The following is a 6,175-nucleotide window of genomic DNA, read 5'->3' on the forward strand; positions in this document are numbered from 1 at the left end:
TCTAAGACTAGTGAGAAGGTAAGTGTAGATGAAACAGGGCAAGTGGGGGTGGGAGGGGAGTAGAGGAAATGAAATCAGAGAAGTAACAGAGGCTACATCCTCTAGAACTTTGTAGGCTACTGAAAGAACTTTGTTTTTCACTCTGAGTGAGATGGGAAGCCACTGGAAGATTTTGAATGGAGTCACCGGAATCTTCTCTTTTTAAGTTTTTTCCCTGTAAAGTCATTTTATTTTCTATTACATAAACATCTTTCTCAAGTAATGTTACTAGAACAACCTGTTTTGGGTGTTTTATAGTTGGGGTAAATATATTATTTAAAAATGTATCTGTATTATACAGAGTAGTGATATAAAAAATGATTTATAGGCTGTAGTTTTCAGAAAGCAGTTAGCTAGACTAATCCTGCTGAAGAAACTTTCCTAGTTAAGTCTATAATACGGAATGAAAAGATATGATTAAAAAAATCTTCTGTTCCAAAAGCTTGAGATCATCAAAGGAAAGTTCACTGTCTTCCACAGAGAGCCACCAGAATTTTTTTCATAAACTCCTTTCTGTGTTTTCATTCAGGATGGCTTGGCAGAGAGCGGTAACACACAACTTCTGATAGCATGCTTTGGTATCATTCATGTCGATTTCAGAAGGGGAAACCATGATTTTGACAGATGTCCTATGATGCGTTCCAGCACCCCTGGTTTGTTTGTGGCACACTTCACAGTCGTTGTAAAGCTTTCTCAACGTCACCTTTCCTCTCCAGCTCCAGAACTTTGTTACTGTCATGTTGACTGGACTTGTACTTCTGAAACACTCTGCAAAGACAGGGATAGCTTCTGGTGGTAGGAATAGTACTGAACACATTCGCATCTGTCCCTTTTCTCCTTTCTCCTGCTTCATATAATGCCCTGGCATCTGAGTCAGCAAAGTCCTCGTTTATGCCAAGATCCTCAGACCAGGCCCCCTTAACAAGAGAAAGCAAAGCCTTCTGATAACTCCAGATGTGTCTGAGGTGATGTCTTTAGCCAGATCGCTCTTCATTTCTTCTCTATAGACTCTGTTAATTTCTCTGTTAGTTCCTGATGCCAAAATTTCATTCAGAGTGTCTTCATCAGTCCAAGGGCCTTCATGGTAGCACAGAGTTCTTTAGCATCCAACTGGCCTGGAGTTTTTAATAAAGTCACAACAACTTCCTCCAGATGACCTGTAAGGACTTTCTTCAGAGCTTCATCCAGCAGCTTTACTTTTTCCTGGAGTTATGCTGCTTTGATTTGTTGATGCTGTGCTTTGTTTCTCTTAGTTATTGCTTTATGCAAGGCAGCAACATCCAAGGATGGATTGAAGCTAAGATAGGGGCTGAACGGGACCACCTCTGCATACTTTCACAGTTGTAATGTATCCTGCTCTTCTTGTTCAATAAACCAGGTCTGCTTGAGGGATTCTGATACCACTGCCATTTTTAAAGAAGTTGCTTTTTTCTACCTTCTTCCCAAGAACTAAAGAGAGATTCTTTTCTGATCATTTCATACTCTATCTTCTTGAAGGATCCCCTGGTTGCTGGGTTGGTAACAGATCATAGTAGGATGAGGGCAAAAGCATGGAGACTGTTTCAGAGACTATAGCAATTACCCAGGTGAGAGATCACACTGACCTGGATCGGGTGGTAGTGATAAAGGTAGTGAGAAATATATTCTGGATATATTTAAAAAGGAGAGAAAACAGGATTTGCTGAAAATTTGGGTTTGGGTTATGAAAGAGAGAAATCAAAGATCATCAATAAAATGGATTCAATCATTGATTCGGCTTAAAGAATATTTACTGGGCAGTGTGCGCTGCACAATTATATGCTTGACCACTGGGCAAAGCCTTGGGGGTCCATTGGTTAACTAAACATACGGTACCTGCCTTCATGGAACTTACATTCTTGTGATATAAGGACAACATACCTAACTCTCTGGGTTGCTATGACACTATAAAGTACACGATGCAGAGCCTGACACAGAGTAGAGTTCAATACATAGTAGGTGTTACTATTATACAGATTGCTTTGCAAAGCAGTAATGTATTTAGGTATAGAAAACATAGATTGGTGCTAGTGAAATACAGATGAAGGGAGTACTCAAGATAAAGTGGGATGAAGAATTAAATTGGTTCATATCTTGTGATTTCCTAAGTATCCCAACATTCTTGGTATTTAACTTTCATTTCACTGAACTTCTTGGTCCAGTAGACTTGTACCAAGAAGTTCAGGAAGTCAAAACCACAGGACCTGGGCCCAACTCTAGGAAAGGCTTTGCGTGCCTTTGGGATTAGAATGGCACCACTTTTTGGTGACTTGCTTGCCAGGGCTAGACCTCAACCAGGAACAGTTGGCACTCTCTAGAGACATTTTTAGTTGTCATAAATGGGGAGCGTGGGGAAGGAATGTGCTACTGGCATCTAGTGGGTAGAAGCTGGGGATGCTGCTAAATGTCCTATAATACACAGGACCCTCGGCTACCACCAAAGAATTATCCAGTCCAAAATGTCAACAGTGCCCCCAATTGAGAAACCATGAGATGAAGAAAAGAAAGGTAAAGTTAACATTTAAAAACTACAGCCATGTGATCATACACAAAATCAGTGATGTGAGAGGAAAAGTGTCCACATTAATAAATATAATGGACTCTGGAAGACTGTCATCATGTCAGTAATAAAAGAGGCTACTCTGAAGAACAAGTGTGTACTGCTTTAGCTTTATTTCCTGAAATGGCCCTCTTTGGAGGCAATTATCCATTCTCCCTGCTGTCTTCACCAAAGGATGTAGGAGTACCTTTTCTTCTCTTTAAAGGTCCTGTTGGCCTAGAATGAGAGGCAGCACATTCTAGGAGCAGGGAAAGTCTGTTTGAAGATGTTTTTTATTCTGGGACAATTAATGGGGCAGACAACGCAAAAGAAAAGAGACAAATTGTTCTTTCGTTCCAAATAAATGCTTGTTTTCTGACACTGCCTGAATTTAAATGGTCCTCAGTTTGACTGTGAAATTAACATCTCTTTGAGGTTAATTGTGGGGGTGGGGTGCCATTCACACCACTTCCAGAGCTATTGTCTGTCTGGAATGCAGAGGGAGCAGCACCACCCGTAGTGTACTCCCTTAACCAACACTTGCTTCTGTGTCTCTTAAGCCTTCATCCAAATATCTAACCTAGAGAGTCAGGCATGATTCACATTGCTGACCCATTTCCCACACTGGTCTCTCATCCAGGAAGCAATTAAGGCAAGTCCACTGACCTTGAGTCAGATCATTTCATCTCTCTGCCCCTCATTTTCTCCTCTTTAAAATGAGGGAATTGAACGAGCTCCTAAGATCCTTTCAACAGGACTCTGCCTCAACCAACAACTCACTTCTGACCCTGGACATATTCCTGGGTCTTCCTGGGTCAGGAATTTCAGTCATTACTGAGTGCGTACGTTTTGTGTGAAAGATGCATAATTCATAATTACAGAACCGTCAACTGTAAACCTGGCCTTTTTAGTTACTACCTGGGAGATCATAGGAAAATCTTTAAATTCTTTATGGCCATCTGATTATATTTTTCGGTTTCTTTCTATTTCTAAAATTCTGTGATTTTATGGATCCTAGATTCAGTAACTCAAAGCTGGAAGGAATCTGAAACTCTATTTTGTGGTGCAGTTACTCTGAAGTTACATCATGAAAGGATAGTAAACAAATGGTCTTTTGATAATTTTTGTACAGATCCTCTTTTTCTTTCTTTGGAGAGCGAAAACTCTTTATGATCATGCTTACGTATTGTTAGGACTCTTTCCATAAATACTGAACCAGTTTTAAGTGCCATCGTCAATGGGTACTTTTGCCAGTTTTTCCATATCCCATAAACCAGACAGCATTTTATAATTTTTAATAGCAATGGTTAGTTTGCTAAACTAGTAATTTTAGATTTGTTTAAATTTGAGTATCTTCAGCTGTTAAGGAAACCATCCCATGCGACCATCTTCGTTTTATGTGCAGTGTAAGTTGGACATTTTGAAGCTGATGAGAAGCTCATAATAAATAGTTTTTTGCATTGACCATGTAGTTTATTTCCCCCTTACAGTGAAGGTTGAAAGAAGAAATGTTGAAGCTGCAAAAGAGAATGTTATTCTACAGGAGATTTTGGTTTTCTCCAAACTAATTTCAAATTGAAGTCATTAAATACCTTTCTTACATTTATTATCAAGGAAGTTTATTAAATCCACCTCACAGGTCTTCACTGGAAGCATAAATTCTCCATAGACAGTGAAGGAATAATAGCAGAAGTCTTTTAAAAACAAAAAGAAAACTGGATTATTCACTGCAGATCTCTAGATATTTGTGCTTTTAAGTTGGAGGAAAAGGGTAAAGAAAATGCACCAAAAAATTTCAAAATTGTTCCCAGATAATGTGTTATATTAAACTTATTCCCCCATCTCGTCTTACTCCTCAATTCTCTTATTCATCTCCCAATGTTTATTCTTAATGCAAAATCATGACCCAAGTAAACAAAACCCAGGCACATTTCTTTGTAATTATTTTTGTTGCAAAAATAATATATGTTCATTGTATAAGAATTAGAAAGATAGATGACAGAAGAAAAAAGAATCCACCCATAATTCCTCATCCAAGAGATAACCACTCTTAATGCCTTGGTTATGTCCTTCCAGATATGTTTCCATGAATGTATTTTTAAAACAAGTTATACTCTTTAAACTATATTTCACCTCACTTTTTTCTTTTAACAGCATGTTGTGTGTACTTTCTGGGACGAATTTTGTTTTCATAGAAACCCACTCTGATTTACTTATGCAAATAAGGTTACTTCTATTGTAAAATCCTGATGATGTTCCTTACTTTCCACTGTTATACACTTAGCTGCAGCTAATACCTTGTCACTTCATTTCTGTGCACATCTTTAATTACTTTCTTACAGTAAATTCCTAGATGTGGCATTATTGGAACAAATGGGGATGCCCACTCGGGCCCTTGACACATACTGCTATGTCTTTAAAATTCACACTGATTTTGTTTCATTTCTCCAACTCTAGACACATGAGTCTGAAAGGGCCTTTTGTGGCCTTCCAAGCACAGAAAGTCTTTGGAAATAAGTGATAATTTAGGTAGTGTAGGTGGTTCGGTTGACCTGTAGCCCACAAACCATCACAAAAGTTTCACAGGTGACAGAGAGTGACTTTATCACTGTCGTATTATGATTTCTGATAAAGAAGTGGGTGAAAGGCAAAGCAGAAAGGGGTTTCCTTTGAGGAAGAAAAAAAAATCTTCACACAATAACAAATCCAGATTTTACCCACAACACTAAAAGCACCACTAAATACAAGCTTAATGAAATTAAAGAAACACTAAAAATTGAAAATGTACATACACTACAACCTGTAAAATCCATTCCTAAATTCAGAGTATTAAATTAAATTCTAAATATTAGAGAATTCTTGCTTATAATAATATAAAGCTGAAAAAATGATTTGGAATCAACCTAAATGTCCATCAGTAGGGGAATGGATAAATTAATTATGGTATATTCATACAATGGAATATTATATAGGAGATAAAGTAAATACCTCTATATAAATCATGGGTCAATTAAAAAATATAATTGTAAGTGAACAGGTAGATGCAAAATGATATATGTAGAACAATAGCACAGAGAACAATACTACATATTAAGAAAATAAACAAATGCATGCATATGTATAATCACAACTTGAAAGACATACACCAAAGTTACAATAGTTTTTGCCTCTGGGGAGTGAGAAAAATGAGACTGGCAAGGGTGAAGATGAGGGGTAGGGGAGAAGAAATTTCTTTCTATTTATCTGTAATGTTATATTATTTTAATAGTAAAAAATATGCTGCTGTATCAAATCTCAGAGGTCACTAATGATAAAACTCACTATTATTTTATGCGTCACCCAGGAAGAAAGTTGCCACAATATGCCATTAATTTTTAAAGGCACCCAATTTCAGAGATGATAAGATGTGGGGGGGAAATGTGTGACATTCTCTCCACATAAGGCAAAAATGCAAAAGATTAAGATCTGCTAATTTCCAAAGTGGTTGAGGTACACAGTTATTGGTTATTTAAATCTGTGAACTTTTAAAGACTTTCAAAGGGGGTAAAATACATCAACTGTTATAGGAATTCCTCCATA

The 6,175-nt window shown here is 37.5% G+C and overlaps 1 pseudogene; it reads right to left on the reverse strand.

Annotated features, from left to right (window-relative positions):
- Positions 1–503: 503 nt before the first annotated feature.
- LOC109454523 (annexin A1 pseudogene) lies at positions 504–1,449 on the reverse strand (annotated as a pseudogene).
- Between the last annotated feature and the right edge of the window lie 4,726 nt (positions 1,450–6,175).

This window comes from Rhinolophus sinicus, chromosome 5, assembly GCF_057876585.1.
Source record: "Rhinolophus sinicus isolate RSI-liver-muscle chromosome 5, RSI-T2T, whole genome shotgun sequence".
NCBI classification, from domain to species: domain Eukaryota; kingdom Metazoa; phylum Chordata; class Mammalia; order Chiroptera; family Rhinolophidae; genus Rhinolophus; species Rhinolophus sinicus.